At 32.6% G+C, this 6,768-nt stretch overlaps 2 protein-coding genes across 2 annotated transcripts in view; one reads left to right on the top strand and one right to left on the bottom strand.

The window, feature by feature from the left end:
- Positions 1 to 4,838, bottom strand: part of LOC111055331 (KIF-binding protein) — a 69,667-nt gene extending 64,829 nt beyond the window's left edge. The window contains exon 1 of the mRNA XM_039428349.1: positions 4,731 to 4,838. The gene's annotated coding sequence lies outside the window, so the exon portion shown is untranslated. The remainder of the gene's footprint in view (positions 1 to 4,730) is intronic.
- LOC111055332 (cytochrome P450 4c3) overlaps positions 1 to 6,768 on the top strand; it is a 47,846-nt gene that overhangs the window by 11,308 nt on the left and 29,770 nt on the right. The window lies entirely within an intron of this gene.

Consider the following 6,768-nt stretch of genomic DNA (forward strand, 5'->3'; position numbering starts at 1 on the left):
ATCGGTGATAAATTACAGAAATAAATTCAACCATGTGTACTCTGGCGTAGCATTTAATAGACTTTTGTACTCATGTATCTCTTTTATTATTAAGATAATTCTTCAGCCGTCACTCTATTGGAATTGAATGACTTTAGGTGATTTTTATTGTACAGTCGATTTGTAAGATTGTTTGAAAATAGTAATTCTGTAAGTAATGATGTAACCTTTGATAATAGTCTCTGTTTGATCTAGCCTATTATTCGTTTTCCATCACAGGAAAAATATTTAGAGTATCGCCTTTCTGCTTTATACATTTTCCAATCTCATTCTGAAGCAAGTTTATTTGAAACTAGAAATTTGTTGGATGATCATCCAGGTATAAAAACGTTTATAATATACTTAATGTAATATTCGGTGATATTACGTAATTTCGTAATAGTTATATTGCAAATATTGTACTCAAATAATAAATGAGAATATGTGACTACGTATCCTTCTGTAATCATGTTTCCTTTTTTATTTAAAAAAATGAATTTTCTATTCATATTGATTACTGCATGCTATAGTATATTTATTTAATCATCAACTCAATTATGAAGTTCATGCTTTCTCAATAAAACATGATTGAATGATTTTTTATTGAATTCCATACCAAACAGGAGCTAAGTGGAATGAATAGACTGTCTTATGGACTTGGACTACTAGTTGAATTTCATGGGGATTAAATCAAATTCAAATAAATTAGTGAATCACTTCACTTATACGTAATTATAGTCTTCTCTTAATAGCATAAAATGAAGTGTTTTAAGCTCCATTATTATCTCCATATCGTATTATTACCAGGAAATGCGATTGCTTCAAATTGATTATGAGTAAGAAGGTAACACCATATTTATTCCATTACTGGAGCATTAAAGAACTAAATGACTGTTGATTGAGTTGGAATTGGAAATCATAGGGTCGGCTACTCTGCAATTGGATTCTGACTTGATGATTGCTGATAGTTCCCAAAGAGAGCAGTTTTCCTCAATGGTCTATTCTTGAGAGTGGAACCAGGAAAGTTATGAGTGAAAAGAGTGGAAAAGATGTGTACAGCATCATTTCTTACAAAAAGAACCAATAATGAGATATTTTCAATAGATTTTCTCTTCAAGTACAGGTAGAGAAGTAATTTTTCCCAAAATATATATTTCTCAGACTTAATTTCTGAAAAAAAGAACCAATTAGGATATATTTTCAATGGATTTTCTCTTCAAGTACAGGTAGAGAAGTAAATTTTTTCCCAGGTAGAAAGATAAAGTACCATGAGCACATTACCTATTATCGTAGACTTTTCTGTAAAAACATTTATTACTGTATATGCGGAATATAATGTAGGATAACTCACATCAATTTATTCAAAGTTTCTGTCTAGGAAGTAGATGACTGTTTTGGTCTAGAAAGTACTGCAATCTATGATTTGAGGGTAAAAGTAGGCCTAAGTTATGTACAATTTAGAATTCTGGACTGAATTAGAATTTACGAGACGGTGGGAGAAAATATTTACGTCGAAAGAAAATTCACCTGATCAAAATAAATTGTGGGTTAGTTGTTAGGTTCCGTATAGTTCTGTTCAAAGGTGAAGCCGATTCAATGATTATGATTCTAGTTATCAGTCTTACATACAGTTCCAATACAAATTTTTAATCAAGTTCATTCAAAAATATACTTAGTTTTTAGTAGTACAATCAAAAGAGTCATTCTTAAAAATACACTTGAGAAAAATCAAGATCACTAGTTTGAACAAGGTGAGAAAACAATATTCTGGCAGATTTTATATGATTTTGTGCAGAATATCACTATAAATAAAAGTTTGAAATTTGGTACAGCGGTTGAACTTAAGTGTAGGCTACAAATGCTACATTCAGAGTCCTTCTAGTGTTTCAACGCCAAAAATTCATCCTAAATCGCGTTTCTTGAGCGTTTTCTTGCGTTCTCCAGCTTTTTCGACAACAAATTTTAATGAACAGAAAACGTTTAAATCTGTTAGAGTTGTGTAGAAAGAACTTCAAGATTCTGCCAAAGGGTTTTCAGGGATGACTGAAGTTGAAAGTTTGAACTTGATAGGCCTACACAAGTTTTGTTTGGGTAATGGCGGTGCTACTTTTGAGGGTTCTTTTTAGAGTTTTCAATCCATATATTATTCTAGATTTTTCAAGTAGATTGGAACTTGAAAGGGGGAAATGGATGTTTTGTAAGTTCTGTACATTATCCTCTCGAAAGAGAAAATAATATCTTATGTGATATTCTTGACAGTACCGGTAGTTGAAAAGTAAAATTGGCAACGGTAGCTCTTATGAAAAATGATAGTTTGCATTTTATTTCCATTAGAAATTAACGCACGCGATGATGATAATTTGGCCAATAGTTATGAGTACCATCTAAGGTCAGATTGCTTCTTTTTTAATTTGAAGTGATAATCAATTAAGGCAAGAAAAATTTCGTAATAATATTTCTCCAAGAAAAGGTAATTTCAAAAATTCACACACTTCAACCTCTTTAACTAGCATCTCATCGTATTGTGTGTTTTCCTAATAACTCTGTGAAACTCTAGAGGTCTTTCAATGAGAATAATATAAGTAGGTGAACATATCACATGCGTTGTAATAAGACCTTTGGAAGCTAGGAGTAATATTCACTTAAGAAGTGAAGGCTATAGTGAATTTTAAAAAGATAATAGGCCTATTATAGTCTATAAAATATTCGGCTTTTGTCCTTGGTTATATGGCTGATAGTCCAGTCAACGAAAGATTATAGAGGGAGTCTGGAATACAATTTTTGACTCCGCAGCTCTTTCAAGGATATCAAATGTCCTCACTCCCACCCCCTGTGACAATTGGGTGGGGGTGGGAGTTGAAAGTACCATTATCTTGTTTTTTTGCGTATATCTCGAAAAACTCGCATCTTTTGGGAATTTTTGTCGAATACAAAATTGAAGCTTACAAATTAACTCACAAGTTTCATTTGTGATTTTTTCATATCTCTCATAGTTTTCTAGGTATGAGCTCTCGAAGGCGTCACATTTTGAAGAAAAACCCTTCCGGCTCCGATTTTTTCATATTTTTGGCCTTATAACTTTTCAATGATTGATTGAAAAAATCCATGCTAATCATGAGCTCATAGAGCATCATATTCTCTTCAATTTTATGGATTATTTCATTATTTTATCTTCCTACCATTTTAGTAGCCGTTATAGTGTTGAGTGTAAAATCTTCAGTTTAACAATATATCAATTGACACGGAAATTTGGAGGGGAATGTTTGGAACACATAATATTCGACTTTGCAGCTTTGTTTGGACTACTTAGAAGGTGAACAAACAAAAAATCCTCATCCCTACCCCTTGTGCTTAAGGGATAAGGGTGGTTTTGTGTTTAAGGGTGGTTGCGTTTTTTCATTTCTGGCTTACAAGCATGTAACTTGGAAACAATGCATTTAAGCGACATGACTTACTGAGCTAATATGAAGCTAGATGAATTTCCCACAAGGTATGTTTTGTAGAGGTTTGTGATTTATCCTTTAGTTTTCGAGATATTCACTTTTAAAAGTGTGGAATCTTTGAAAAGACAGAAGAGAAGAAAGAAATTTTCTTCCAACTTTTTGCAATTTCAGGGCTCAACAATAATGCATCGAAAAAATAAGTACTGAACGTTAGGTTGTAGAGCATTCAATTGTTTTCAATTGTATATATTATTTCACGATTTAATGCTTTCCATCAAGTGTCATAGCAGCTCCAGTATTGAATGTGAAATTCTTAATACAGCAGCAAATGTCAACTTGTCGGTACTCTTCCTCTAGCACAGGAGTTAGGGATGGATGATGATTTTCAATATGTTGAGCTCCCAACCAGTCTTATGAATCTGCAGAGTCAAAAATTGTATTCCAGATATTGTGTCCAAATTACATTGTTAAATGATATATTGTTTTAAAACGAATGATTTCACACTCAACACTGAAGCTGCTATAACAATAATATTATAATTAATGTACCTAACAATAATAGTTAATAATTAATGAACATGATGACATTGAATAAATAGACCACTCTGGACGAAACACCATAATACTCGTCGTACGGTAGGCCTACTGTACCTTATTCAATGCAGTTCACTCATAATTTTTAATGTAGGTCTATAGTGGAATTTGCTTTCTTTTGAACGTCTTCCGGGACATTAAGGATTTAAAAACCTCTATCAAGAATTTTTCTACTGAACCAAATTTCAATATTATGTATTACTAAGTCTTTCAACTACCGCTGTATTCAGAGTTTTGGAAGAGTTCCCTCAAAACATCAGCTCAGGAGTGATTTGTTTACGATACAGAGGTGATGAGACCCTAGTATAGGTACCATTTTATTCAATTCAACTATTTACAGCTTTTTTGGTAGCTTGATTTGGGTTAGATTATTGTTGGATAACATTTGGATTGTATACTTACAGAGACAAATGAATACCTAGGTATCTTTACTGTTAAACAGTATCTTCACTCATCTATGATACTACTGGAAAATTCTCAAAGCCTTCCCGTGATTATTTGTTTCTGAGCTAATTTGTAGCTCTATAATAATCTTCTGCGTGGGAAATAATTAAACGTTGGGCAAACCCAAAAAACATAGCTTCATAGTTTGTGACTACAGAGCGGTTTTGAAATAGGTACTCAACAAAACATACTGAATTCTAAATACCGTGATATATTTTTAATTTACATTACCATACTCTAAACTGGAGAGTCGTGTCTCGTGTGTTGAATCACATCAGGCTTATTTTCGTTTGATCATGTCCTAAATAATCTGCACTCATCACTCCAAAAAATGTCCACTTTATGGGAAATCCCATTGAAAATTGAAATGGAATTGAATATTTTTTACTTTAACTACTTGTAAGACGATTCTTCACGGAGAAACTACGTTAAAAGTTACTCAAGCAAAAAGCTTTTGATAGATATTTCTAATTGAAACAAAAACAAATCGATAATTTTGTACCTTTTGTGAATTTTTCAAACCAAATGACCACAATAAAAAACATACGTGTATTTTATATGCCATGATCTCAAGAACTGTTCACTTTCGATATTGGTAATTTGTAAGTGATTCATCAATTGGAGAACTCTGCCAGTCCATATTTTTCACTCAATTTTCAAAGATAATACAAAGTGCGCCAGAGAAACTTACTTATTTGAAAGGTCAATAAAAACAAAAGTACTTTGGATATTGTTTCAAATTTTTTTATGAGAATACAATATCCCAATTTTTCCCATGCAGTCATGAAAATGACATCAGACCAATGGCAACTCCCATTGCTTGCGCATACACTGATAAAGTCGATTTTTGAAATTTCGTATTATTATTTAGTGTATCAATCGGTATGTTGGCAACGGCGTCGCGAATGTTGTTCTAAGGCTGTTTGAACAAAAACAATTTCAACTTTTTTTTGTTGGAAGCTTTAAAGTTCATTGAGTCAAAACCGAATATGCTATTGAAAAAATTCAAAAAAAAATTATTGTGGCCTATGTGTGACCTTGAAGTGTACATTTTGAGCATTTTTCGTACTACCTGCAAATGCAAACAATAAACACCACAGCAATGAAACTTCAGGACAATTATCTTCAAAATATGCTCTTTCAAGTGGTCTACTCTCAATTACAAAATATTCATGTTTTTTGTTTACAAAATATCGATTTTTTATTGTGTTTTACAGTGAAATTTTCAGTTTTTTATTTATATTAGCATACGTGGGTTTTAACTCGCTAGCCAATGCAATTTTTTGTTTCTCATTATAAGTAGGCTATCCGTTTAGAAACGTTAATTGGTTGAACAAGCCAATGTTTATACTTGGGCTCATGCGCAAGCACCGTGCGTGCATAAAGTATCGGGGAGGTAGGAGTGGGGCAGTTTCGGTAGCTGTCTCCTTGGTAGACTTGGACTGGCTGAGTGGCCGGGAGTAATGACCTTGGGGACTCCTTTCGTCCAGGTTTGCTTCCTGATTCTGTGACCGATTGCACTGTGCCAGACGTTGTTAATGTCATACTGTTCTATTATTCTATTACTTTTGTTAATTCAATGTGGACACTAAATTTTTTTGGTAGTTGGAAATGTTTGCATTCTCCCAGTGAATAGAACTGAAACAGAGTAGTGTGTACCCTAAATAATATAAATTTGTGGTTCAATTGTGGCATATCTATGCTTCTTTATTTATTTTTGTATAGTTTGCTCTGTATTTAAAATCATTGTATTATATTATCACGTTTGTTGATGTTATTTTCAACAGAAGTTTTTCAATTTTCAATTATTTTCATATTTCCATAAAGTAGGATAATCTGGTATTAGGAAATACTGGAGTAAGCTCGGTGTGAACTGTTCTATACAAATTTGCGCTTTTTTAACTTGTACTCAGAACTCAGGCAATATAATAATTTTGGTATTTGAACGATATTCGTTTTTTCATCATTTATAACACCAATCAATTTATTTATTAGGACCTATGTTTCATCTTTGAACTTTTAACACTTGATAAGTTCAAAACCAAGCTCTCAACAAAATAATGTTGGGAATAACTTTCTTTGGACAACAAAACTTAGCTTGTTTAAATCGTATGGAAAATAACTTCTTTCTGAAGGATTATTGAAAATTGGGTATAAATTGGTTATATAGTACTGATAGGTCTATTTGAGCTATAGATTAGGCTGTGGTGCATTACACGGGCTTCTCTAAGTTTTAAGAAAAGTCTGTGTTATCCTATAGCCTACTATT

Source organism: Nilaparvata lugens, chromosome 5 (assembly GCF_014356525.2).
Source record: "Nilaparvata lugens isolate BPH chromosome 5, ASM1435652v1, whole genome shotgun sequence".
In the NCBI taxonomy this organism is placed as follows: domain Eukaryota; kingdom Metazoa; phylum Arthropoda; class Insecta; order Hemiptera; family Delphacidae; genus Nilaparvata; species Nilaparvata lugens.